Source organism: Haliotis cracherodii, unplaced genomic scaffold (genome assembly GCF_022045235.1).
Source record: "Haliotis cracherodii isolate W230 unplaced genomic scaffold, xgHalCrac1.p SCAF_14, whole genome shotgun sequence".
Lineage (NCBI taxonomy): Eukaryota > Metazoa > Mollusca > Gastropoda > Lepetellida > Haliotidae > Haliotis > Haliotis cracherodii.
Window position 1 is genome coordinate 23406872 of NW_027266269.1, and position 13153 is coordinate 23420024.

At 37.1% G+C, this 13153-nt stretch overlaps 1 long non-coding RNA gene across 1 annotated transcript; it reads right to left on the reverse strand.

The window, feature by feature from the left end:
• Nucleotides 1–1612: 1612 nt before the first annotated feature.
• LOC139460638 (uncharacterized) lies at nt 1613–4686 on the reverse strand. The gene is made up of 3 exons (XR_011652819.1): nt 4158–4686; nt 2968–3039; nt 1613–2212 (listed from the first exon to the last, which is right to left on the reverse strand). It is a non-coding gene; the product is annotated as an uncharacterized lncRNA (long non-coding RNA).
• Between the last annotated feature and the right edge of the window lie 8467 nt (nt 4687–13153).

Genomic DNA, 13153 nt, shown 5'->3' on the forward strand with positions numbered 1-13153 from the left:
GTCACCTTTTAGGGCAAGCATGGGTTGCTGAAGACTTATTCTATACCGGACTTTCACGGGTCTGTATATGTGTATAGACCACAATAAACAAGCGTAGCACTACAAAATAAAGGATGTGTATAGAACACAATAAACAGACGAAGCACTACCATAACACTGACACTGAAGAAAAACGGACAACACTATGACAACAATTAACAACACCAACATAACACTGACAATGTAGAAACACGAACAACACTATGACACACAGCAAAAAAAGTGTAGGTTTCCGTCTTCCGGAAACCTTCCGGAAACCTTCCGGATACCTTCCCATTTTGGATCCGGCCCGGATACCTTCCGGAAACCTTCCGGAAACCTTCCAAAAAAAATGTCAAAATTTGGGGGTTGCATTTTGTTCACTTAAGTGTGAAACACATAAAAAAAGTAACTTGAAAATACCAAGCAATTTGAAGGTTGTTGAAGGCATCTGGAAGGTTTCCGGAAGGTTTCCGGAAGGTATCCAGATGCAAATTTTCTTCATGACTTGCTTCTGGTAAAGAATGTTAGCCTGTGCATTACAGGTACCTGTTGTAATATTCTGTGTTATTTTAATGGTAAATATCCTCCTAAAACATTTTTGGAGAAGAAAATTGTTCAATTTCATATTTTGTCCTTTTCGGATGTTAATGGTATTTAATGAACAAACATCAGTTCTTGTATAATGATATCGTCATTGAAAAGGTCATTGACAATGTGCTCACTTGGGCCTTTGGTCCTAGTGAGATGATAATAAGACTATTTGTAACGGTACATGTACTTGTTATATCCAAAATACTAACTTCATTGACATTTGCCTCACCCTAGTTTTATGGTACTACAGTAAGCTCTTCCTCAGTTACTGTGAATTATTATATTAAAAGGGATTGACAGTTAATTTGACACTGGAGTTGTAACCACTGCACATATATGTGTATTCAAATAAAATAACAACGATGTGCTTAATACTTCACAAATATCTCCAGAAATAGGCATTTTAGTTATAATTGCAGAAATACTTTATGAATGACCCCTTCACTGTTGCCTTGATCTTACACTTCAACCCCTCATGAGATATCACTTTTGAGTGTGAATTTGACCTTCAATATCAGTGATAAATATTTCAAAAACATTTCAAAGAGCTATCCAGCACATAAACCAAATATGCAGTCCTTTGGTAGAATTCAACATATCATTGACCAAAATATGGAAGTAATGTAACCAGTATATGTATAAGGGTTACTAAGACTTCTGTAGAAAAGGCAATTTAAGGGAAAATGTAGTATATATAGATCACACACGACCTTTTTCAAACTTCGACCCCTGCCCAAAGGAAGAGTTAGACCACAAACAAACTTTTTGTCTGGTTGTGACTTTAACCTTTGACATAACAGATCAATGTGTCATCAGACGTTTTCAGAGCAAAGGAAACGTGTTATTTATCTTGAGATGCCCAAGCAATGCATGGTTTCATAAGATAAGTGTGGCTATTAAACTGAGGCAAAATCATGAAACATCCTCATTTACACAGCTGGCAAATGAAACATAAGCAACAATCAAATTATCAATTTCTTTTATTCATATGCCTATAGTATATCGCACATTGAACAGTGTTCACATGATGGTTCCTGATGCAGTATGCAATTTCATCCTATTCTTCAATACTCATAACAGAGTGTGATAACTGTTCGCTTGACAGTACCTACGGATTATGTTCACCAGTTCAGATAACTTACTTTCCCTCAATCCTCCTTTTCTTTCTATATTGCCATGGATGAACAGGAACCAGGATGAGGGGATACCAGTTAGACTCTATCTCTGCTGCATTGTGTTAGTAGAATTGTGAACTTTCCATTTGGTGTTTGGGTCCACATTTAAAGACAATAAGTCCCATTTATCATTCCTTTCAAGTGTTTACAAGAATTTCCTGAATGTCCTGGAAGAATTACACTCCAGCTTGGCATTGGTTGGTCTTCTCACATTAGCCAGACCAGCCTTTGTGTGTCCCAGTACCATTTGGCATACAATTTCTCGGTCGGCCTCCATTGAAATAACAGGACCCTCATCATCGCTGTCTGCAAATCACCTCTGATATCTGAAGGGGTGCAGCCTCTGTTTAGGACTCCCTTGTCTGGTCATTCCTGACTGTCAACCTGGAGTACTCATCCAGGGATCTCAAGCAGGACTTCAGTTTCTGCAGCATTATGTAAAAAGATTTTAGCAATCAAAAAGAATTGTTGCCACATGTACTTACAGATAGAAGGCAGCAAAATCACTTAAGTTGTCATATGTGAGTCTTGTTATATGCTAAACATTTAAGATAATCACATCTCAAATCTCAACCAGACAAACCAGTGACTAATGTTATGAACTCGGTCCAGACAAACCGATGATAACTATTATGGACAATATCCCACATCACTGTGGTATGATTACATGTGATCAATGAGCCTACTCAATCACAACCTTATCTATTAATTAGGCTTGGAATGCTGGGAATCTTTTTAAGAGATGTCATTTAGTGATTGTTTCAACTCATCAACATGGAAAAATATATATTCACAATCCTTGTCATATAGCCAAACTATTGCTGGATGCAGTGTTAAATAAATGATTTGGCTTTAACACTGCTTTGAACAGTATTCCAGATATATCACCGCATGTTAGTTTGATGTGGGAAGAAAGTCCTAAGTGATGCAGGTCTTTGATGAATCCCACGAGTATGTGTATAATGCTGACAAACCTAGCAACATAATCGGGGAGAACCAGGATTTGAACCCATGACTATAGGTTTCTGCTAAGCCCAAGAGATGCAACTCTGCACAGAAAATTGTAGTGCCTTAGATAATAGGACATCCGTGCCTACAGCGATAAGGAACAAACTGAAGACATATTTGCAAAATAACCATATGAACCAAACAGAATAATTTCAAAATATTTACCACTCACTGTTGCTCTTCTATGGTCTTTCTTTGCATTGATGCTGCACGGATGACTGTCTCTTTTATTCATCCGGACATTCTACAAACATAAGTAGCATTCACATCACAGAAATGTCCAAACTGTACATGTTGTACATTTGATTCAAATGAAAAGACCCCGGTTGTGATTCCGACTTAGAACTACCCTAATCATAATAATTCATGTCAAACATTCAGAGATGACATTTATCCCCATATTTAACAAATGTTAAAACAATATTTTGACCACAAAGTCAGGGTCATTCAACACATACATTACATAGGAAATAACTTGTTCGACAATGCAGAGAGATCCTCACCGAGGTGAATATCATTCCATGAATTATTGCCACATTTTCTTGAAATGCAGATTAATGCAATGCAGTATTTACTTTTATTTCTAGGCTATTTGTTTGGCTTTTCCATGGCACTGTTTTGACAGAGATCTAACCTTGATATGACACTTTGTTCAGAAATGATATAAATAAGAGAATACTTTATTATTCCCGAGAAAATTTGGGTTACATTGTAAAAGCAGAGAGAAACAAGTATAAGATTCATGATTTAAGTTAAATACACTCGACCCCTGAAGATTCCGGGGTAGACTAGGTCTTCAGCCATTATGCTTGTCGTAAAAGGTGACTAACGGGATCGGGTGGTCAGACTCTCTGACTTGGTTGATGCATGTCATTGATCTAAATTCCGTGGCTCGATGCTCATGATATGAATCACTGGGTTGTCTGGTCCAGACTTGATTATTTACAGACCACCGTCATATAGCTGAGTGCGACCTTAAACAACAAACCAACCTAAATACACTCATACATACAAACACAACATCCAAACACCAGGGTTAGAAATTGGCACTAGTCATTTTGACATTTTAAAGGTTTTGCTATATGCTATCATTTTAGGACTAGTGGACTGAAAGTGTTAGTTTCTACCGCTGCAAACACTAATCAACTAATGAATTGAGTGGTCAGACTAGGTTGTCATCATACTCTGAGGGCATGGATCTTTGCTGAAAATAACAATCACTAGATTGCCTGGTCCATGTTCAATTATTTACAGGCTGCCATCACAGAGCTGGACTATTGTGAGTGTGATGTTTCACATTACATTGAAATATACCATGATGAATACATGTAGTTTGTATTTATCACAAACAAAAATACTCACTCAATACTTGGTATCCTCCCTGAGGATGTCTGTGAACCTGCCCACAAACCCTGAACATGCTGAAACAGAAAACAACTAACTTGTCTTTATCCTTTCAATGTTTCAGTGTGAATTTGTTAAAGATTGATAAGCTGTCATTATTCATTGTAATCCATATCTCACTTTCAGGTGGTTCAGGTGGCAACACATGATTGGAATTGAATGCCACGTTTTGTTTGACATGTACTTTGCCAGATTTATACCCTTGGTAACTAACCCTCATCATCAAATCCCAGCGTTATGTTGAGAATAAGGACACGACCCTTAAAAGTCCTGCACCTGTAGCTCTTATGCAAGCCCAAATAGAAATACCATGTCACAACAAACACTTGATCATAATAATAACAAAGGGTTTCCGAAAACAACAAAACTAAAAGGCCCTTGACGTTTACAGTAGTAACATGGAGATCAGGAAAATATCTAAATCAATCCATTCCATAAGATCTCTGTATAGAAATCATGGAACATTATGTCTCGAAGCCCTGCTACGTACCTGGCATCTGCACGCTGCTCTTCCTTCCTTCGGCTGTCAATCGAGTTTTCGAAATACTTGACGTCCTCGTTGTGGATGGCTCAGGTGGATTTCGACCGGGATTTCCGAGTTAGAGGTGATTGAGAACAATGTATCGATACACGAGGTAAGCATATCGCAATCAAGCATCACGGTGTACATCGATTACACGAGGTTTGAGTGTTTGTTTACATTTGTGTTCCAAAATGGCGCCCTCGGCCATACAGGGAATTATGGGTAGACTTGCTTGTCCCGGAATAACACGAGTTGGTCACGAATGACGAGCGGTCATTTCTGCAGCAGTTACGGAAAGAGACGAGGTTGGCCGATTACAGTTCATACAGGCCATATTGGGAGCCGCGGGGATTTCGACAGTGTGTATTAGGAAGTATACCTATGTGGTGTATGGAATATGCGTTTGCCTACCATGCCAGGCAGTGTGACAAGGGATATCCCAGCGGATGTAATATTCCTACAGCAGAAATGTTTCACAACCTCGATTGCAGGGAGCTGAAGATGTGACATATTCAGACAGAGACCATAATACATAGACTGTTATATGGTCTCTGATTCAGGTAAGGAATATGTTAATAATATTGATCACGTATTAAAGTTATTTATCTTCTGTAAGCCACTTATTCTGTTTTATATATGTTAGTAAATGTGTGATTTAATTTTTGTAGGATAAGCAGTCTACCTAACTTATGTTAATCCTTGCTAATGTATATGATGTAGAAATATGTTTGCTTACTTATATTCCTTTATCTAGATACTCTACAGTGACTCATTTTTTTAGTTCATACCGTACCGACTAAACTTACCTTTGCAGGTGTGAATAATCAAGAACAAATGAAATGACAGGAGTTTTGCAACAGTGAACATTGTGAAGTGGAAGATAAGACATTTGAAAGGTATGGATATTTTCACTTGAACTTGTTGAAGAATACCGTGATGACAACTTTATCATGTTGGGAATTTTGGCGGTGGGGTAGCCTAGTGGTTGAAGTGCTGAAGACCAAGGTTCGATTCTTGTCATGGGTACAATGTGTGAAGTCTATGTCAGGTTCCCTTGCTGTGGTATTGCTAAAAACAGCGTAAAACCATACCCACTCATTTGGGGATTCCGGGTTGGAATTGGTCCCCATCAACCTATGCTAGTTGTAAGAGAGGGTTATACTATAAAGGGAAATAGTACCTCGCCTACTATTGCCTGGTGAAAACAGCACCTTGTTGTTTTTTTTACCTTGGGTCTGAATATGCCCGAATACATGAAATTAAACTTGCATGGTCACTTGTAAACAAATAACTGAGAAATGTTCAAAAAGGTTTACATTAAAAACTAGCATCTACTTGCCGACTCTGATTTGGAGATGCAACTCAACTTATTGTGAAAATATAATATGCTTTGATTTCTTTGAAGTAAAATAAATGCAATTAAACTTGCAAACACAAATAATTGTTAAATGTTAGTCACCTAAAAATAGTTAAGATTAGAAATTAGCCTCTGCTCAAATTTACTCATGATTCTGATTGGGAGGTGCAACTAAACTTATCATTGAAAGATCACATGCTTTGAAGTTTTAAGTAGCTTTACTCAGATTAGCTCAATGTCAAGCTGAACCTGAGTCTGGCGAAAATGTCAAGAAACTGGACAACAGGTATACTATATATGTCATATTTATTTTAGTAAGTAGGAAATAAATAGTAATTTTATAGAAATTTCATTTATATATATTTCGGCCAGGAATCAACATGTCTCTCCAGATAACAGACAACAATTAGTAGCCCTTTTTGTCAAATCAAGGTGCTGTTTTCGTTGGAGAAATCAGTGACATTTTGCTGAGGTGCCGTTTTAGCCTCACCCATAAGAGATAACCTAATAGATCAGGTGATCAGGCTCAGTGACCTGGTTCATGGCATCTGACAGTGACCATCTAACAGTGTGGATTGATGTTCACAATATCAATCACTGGATTGTCTAGAATTTTGGGCCTACCTTTAGAATACAGTACCTAACTTTTCAAACAGGTCACAGTACCCTGTGATGTAATTCGTAGTATTCTGTTGCCTGGCACACTGGCAAAACAATGCCTTGTGATGTCAGGGGTCATTGGATGTGCATATATATGCTCTTTTCAGTGGTCTATCGTCTCCACACGCTATGTTGTTGCATGAGTTTAAATTATTTGTTTACTAAATATTGTTTTAAACATTTATATGTGAACTGGATGGGTAAACAAGCAAAAACTTATTTGAATACCGCTCCAGAATTAGAATACAATATGATATGACAAAAGTACAGTCAAGGAATACAATTATATACATGTTCTTATTATAGAAACTACGTTGTCGGCGCTGTCAGGTCGCATTTTTAGTTGTAATAGTGTACTGCAATATACGGCAAGGAATAGTATTATAAATTTAAGATGCTATGTACAATCACAAAACCTATTGGATAGCTGAATGTAGTCTTCTACTGATTTAAGAATTTCTAAGTTTATTTTTGACATCCTTTCAGGATTACCTAATAGAATTGAATTTAGATCATATCCCTTAACATAATAGTACATATTCTGTCTTAAATCATTGTAATTTGGACATATGAGAAAGAAGTGAAGTGCATCTTCAGTGTGATGGCCACAGCTACATGCAGGATTATCTTATAAATATTGCCTGCGGATGCACATTTTATAACAAGTGCTTGTTTATTTTCTATATACTTTTATTTCATTTTTTACTTATTACAGTGGTTAAAATGATTATAAATATAAATTGAAACTAATAATGTGCAATAAGCGGGTTATAGCTGAAACGACACCTTAGCAAAACAGCACTGACTGGCGAAATACTCGCCGAAAGCGAAAACGGCGATTGTTACTTGACGAAAATGACCCTTATTTTTTTTTTTACCTTGGTAAAATAAATGAAATTAAACTAGGATTGATAACTTGCAAAGACCAATAATTGTGAAATGTTAAAACAAGTTTACAATAGAAATTACTTACTTACTTACTTACTTACTTTGGAGATTTAACGTGCGCTTTCCGACTGATGCGTATTTCGCACTCGGGCCCGGCCAGGCCATTTAATGTGTTTCCGAGAGGGGCGAGGGTGGTAATAGAAATTAGCCTCTACTCCAACTTATCCTATACCCGACTCAATTTATTGTGATAACATGCTTTGAAGTAAAATATATGGAATTAAACACACATCGTCTCATACAAACACAAATGCATGTAGTTGTTAAACGTTGAAACAAGTTTACCTTCGAAATTAGTCCCCTACTCCAATTTACTCACCGACTCTGATTGGCAGACACAGCTCACTTGTTGTGAATGTATTTTTCACTTTAAAGTTTAAAGTACTCAATGTCAAGCTGAAACTGTATTTAAGAATCCTAACATGGTGCAATTTCTCCCTTAACTCAGAAAAAACAACAGGAATAGTATTCAAACATAAAAACATGAAACCCGCCTCCCCAATCCTCCAGCTAAACAATCAAACAATCAAATTTCAAAAACAAACCAAATTCTTAGGACTTATTTTCGATGAACATCTCACCTGGGATGCTCACATCCAAAACCTAACAACTAAATGCAGTAAAGACCTAAACACCCTAAGATGCCTAACTGGCTCTAACTGGGGAGCCTCCAAAGATACTCTCCTCTCTCTCTACATATCCCTAATTAGATCAAAACTAGACTACGGCTGCGCCATATACAACACCCTAAACAACTCTCTATCTAAAAAACTTGACTCAATACAATATCAGGCTCTCAAACTCATTACACGCACCCAACATGGCACCTCCTACACCTCACTTCAGGCCTTAACAGGAGAAATGCCACTAAGTCTACGCAGGGAACAGCTAAGCTTAAATTTCTGGGCCGCGTCCCAATCAAACCCTCTCATCCAAAACTTAATAAACCAAAACATCAGCCCTAAAAACCAAGCTCTAGCTCGTAAACACCCCTTACTTACCCCAATATCCCAAAGAATAACAAACTACCTAAATGAACACCAAATTAAAAATCTTAAACAAAACTGCAAACAATCAAATATCTTCACCCCTAAACTTAAAATACCCAAAATAGACACAACACTAGCTAGCCAAATAAATAAACAAACCGACCCAAATATAGCTAAAACTACCACACTAGCATACATACACAAAAATTGGCCAAATTGGTGTCACATTTACACGGACGGATCCTCAGATCCGACCTCCAAACACACGGGTTTCGGAGTCCATACCACACAACCAACTAAAACCACACAATCCTTCCGACTCCCAAATAACCAATCAATATTCACGGCCGAACTAATGGGCATGGCCTCAGCCCTCCACAATCAAGAATCCAAAAACAACCAAAAAATCCTAATACTTACTGACTCCCTAAGTGGACTACAAGCCCTCCAAAACAAAAATACCAAAAACCGACCTAAATTAATAAATCAAATACTTAAAAGCTCCAACGACCTAACAAAAGCAGGCAAACAAATAACCTTCTTGTGGATACCCGCCCACGTAGGAATATACGGTAATGAAAACGCCGATAAAGCAGCTAAACTATCCCTCAAAATCCCAGAAATAAGCTTAAACTTACCCATCTCAAAATCAGAAATTAAAAGTGTAAACAAACAAAAAATCACAAAAAAATGGCATAACCTATATCTAAACTCAAATAGCCAAATCAAAAGAGTGCTCAGCAAACCACTAACCAAACCAAAAATTCTCCATCCATCCAAAAAAATCGACAGAGTAATCACTAAACTCCAAACAGGACACACCAACCTAAATAACCACCTAAAAAAAAATTAAAAAACACACTACAGGTAACTGCCCACACTGCAAACAACCAGAAACCCCAGAACACGCACTCATCCACTGCACACACTACCTAACACATCGAACCGCATTACAAACCACCCTCAATCTAAACAAGGCTCTCACTCTAGAAGCAATACTAAACCCACAAAATAAACTAGAAAACTTCAAGGCCTTAGGCGTATTCTTAATAAAAACGGAACTAATAAAACGCATCTAAAACCATAATAACCTACCAAATCAAAATCACAAAAACAAACAATCATCCACCATACCCAGCTCCCTTAGTTCTCTTCCCCAACCCCATCGGCATCTATTCCAAATCTCAAAATTCCCAAATTCTATATAAGCAACCCCTAAAGCCCCCTCTTGGGTTGCACAGACCACCCTCGCCCCTTTCGGAAACACACTAAATGGCCTGGCCGGGCCCGTGTGCGAAATACGCGTCAGTCGGAAAGCGCACGTTAAATCTCCAAAGTAAGTAAGTAAGTGCAATTTTTCACAATGGCCTTTCGATGTGTCATTTGAACATGTTGAAAGGTTTTACAAGGGATATTTGTAACCCAATACTTTCCGTAACGGGCGACAATGCTCGTCTAAAGAGTTGACTAACGCCATCAGGTGGCGATCAGGCTCGGTGACTTGGTTGATGCATGTCATTGATCCCAATTGTGTGGGTCGATGCTCATGATGTCAATCACTGGACTGTCTGGTCCAGACTCGATTATTTACATATAGCCGGAATATTGCTTGAGTGCGGCATAAAACAACAAACCAAATCATAAGTGTGGGATGAATGATTTGAAATTAGCAAGTTTAATGTGACCTTCAATCACTACAACCTGTTCTGTTCTTTGATTCAGTGAAAATTTGCATCATGATAGTTTCAACTGTAGATACAGTTAATCTGTTTGTTGTACAGTTTCTGTATATCAATATATATGTTGTTCAAATAAGCTTTGCCTCTTCACCAACCCTATTCCTCTTTTGGAAAAAATAGTGTCTAATAATTCAAACACCATCACCATCATCCTAGTGAACACAACAAAGAAATGCACATCAAAAACGTCATTATTATTATTTCTGATCTCTGATAAATGAGAAAAAAACTGTTATCCAGCAAGATACATTTCCTTGGTCCCAAGAAGCATGTGACATAGTAAACTGACTCGATAAGTTGAATAGCAGTTGTAAAGGCACAAGCCGTCACTACTCAATTAAGTAATTAACAGACAATTGCAAGTACTAATACCCACCCGACACTAATTGCCCTGTTAATCCCTAGTCCACAATGAGTTGACATTGAGTTCATTTTGCTAATTAGCTGTTTTTAGAGTAGCAAGGTAATAAACATCAAAGGTGGGGCGGGCTTTGATCATGTGTTCTGTAGAAGAGATGATGTCACTTGTTTTATGTTTATTTAGGATTAGCTACATCCTTTGATGCTACCAAGGCAGCCCTTGAGATTATCAGACAGTTTGGCTAGACACAAACTGATGTCTCCCTTGTAGCACACTATGTGTCAGACACAGACTTTGACCACTCTGTGCAGATGCATATCAATGCATAAAGAATATTGGGTAGATGATTCAACAATGCCACACAAGTCAAAGTTGGGTTTCACTGTATTTAGAAACAGACGATGGATCCAAAACTTTATAACAGTAATTATGATTAATTTAAACTTTGCCAGGCCAATATTTGGCAGATTTGCATGTTATTGTTAATCTTCATTTAGTTAATTTTCAAAAAAGATAGGATGAATGATAAAATATGATAATGAGTCATGAATATTTGAATTCAGATCAGAACAAACAGGGAGGGTCACCCCAAAATGTGAGAGTCTCTAGGGGAGACTTGACAAAATGGACAATAAAATATAAAGTGCTTTGCATTTTCTTTCAGGGAGGGTTGTGTCAAAAATGAATGAGAACATACCGGTAATACATGACCGGCCCCTTTAATGTAATATACATAGTTTTTAGTTGATGGTTCAGGTTGTACTTTTCAGTTGAATTTCTTATCACTGTCTATGATGGACTACCAATTAACGGTAGATATTTAATATCCATAATAACTTAGATAAATGCTTCTACAGTCTCATCCTAATTTGTCAAAATTTGAATTTCAATATAGCTTCCATTAATGAATTAATGAATTTGGTGAGAATATCTATTGTCTGAATGCCTAATATACTTTCTTTTGTATTTGGTGTGCAAGGGTAGCCTAGTGGGTGAAACAGTCTCTGAAACCCGGGTTCAATTCACCACATGGGTTCAATGTGTGAAGCCCATAGCTGGAATATTGCTAACAAGCTGCATGAAACTATACCAGCTCACTCGCTCATTATGTTGTATTTTGAGATCACTTACATGACATGTGTTTTGATAATTATGAATAGTTGCATTTATGTATTTATGTATAAGAACCTATGTAACTTAGTTTTGCATAGTCTTGTTTACCCTTCCTTACATTTTGATGTAATGCAAACATTCAAGCAAAATTCAGCTGTGGTATTGTTTTAGAAGACCGGATACATTTTTGTATTTTCTGAACACTTTTCTGTTTGCAATGGCTTATTTACATGTTCAAAGATTGGTTAAATATCAGTTGCAAGATAAATTGTCAATACCTCACTGTTTGAGAAAACAACTTTAAACATTTGTAAATATGTGTGTGTTTCATAACTTTTGACTAACAAGTTTCTAAAGATGTTATGAAATGTTTCAGGTACCTAGATTTCACAATCTGACACCAGCTACATTTAAGAAGATCTTGCTCACACAATTCAGACAAGGGACTCGCCGGAAGATGAACAGTACTCCTGATAACAACCAACAGATTCACCTCAGAAAGTGATGATTCTGAATGAATAATGCCACATCAGTGTTACTGTAGGTGGTTTTATTATGACACTAATGAAGTCTGAATGAATTTATGCCAAAGCACTGTGACTATGTCCAGGTTGTGTACACCGATGCTGACCATACAAATCTGAATGACTTTTGTGGTTTACTGCAGAAACATAATTGACTTTAGATATTCTTCTTCAATAAAATTCTTCTGAGATTTGACTAATTTGTTTATTTAGAAAATGGCATTGAAGCGTCTGTTCTGTAAGGCCTTGCAACTTGCAAGCCCCACTGGTTACTTTATGCTAGTTCCTCTTCTTGCTTGATCAAATTTCAATTTGTGATATGTACCAATGAAATGCCATATAATCAATAAATAAGATTTTTTTCCAAAAACATGATTTGTTTTGCTTCATTAGCATAAAGATATATAATACTGATCAGCCATAACATAGGTGCTGAACAAATATGAAATGTACTAATGCCCTGAATGTATTCCTACTATAAATACTTAACAAAAGTTGTAGTTCCACCTTAGTAGACAAATGACATTGATATTTTTTCTGTACTTTATTTAGGTGTTTTCTATGGATGCCATTAGTCTTATGCACCAATTTGGGACAATTGTATTCTGTTTTATATTCCCATGAAACTACACTGTCCCGATATAACAAGTACTGATACCGTTCCAAACTAATCTGTTAATCTCACCAGGGCCAAATGCCAAAGCACATAGCCAATGACTTTCCATTTTTTTCTGAGTGAA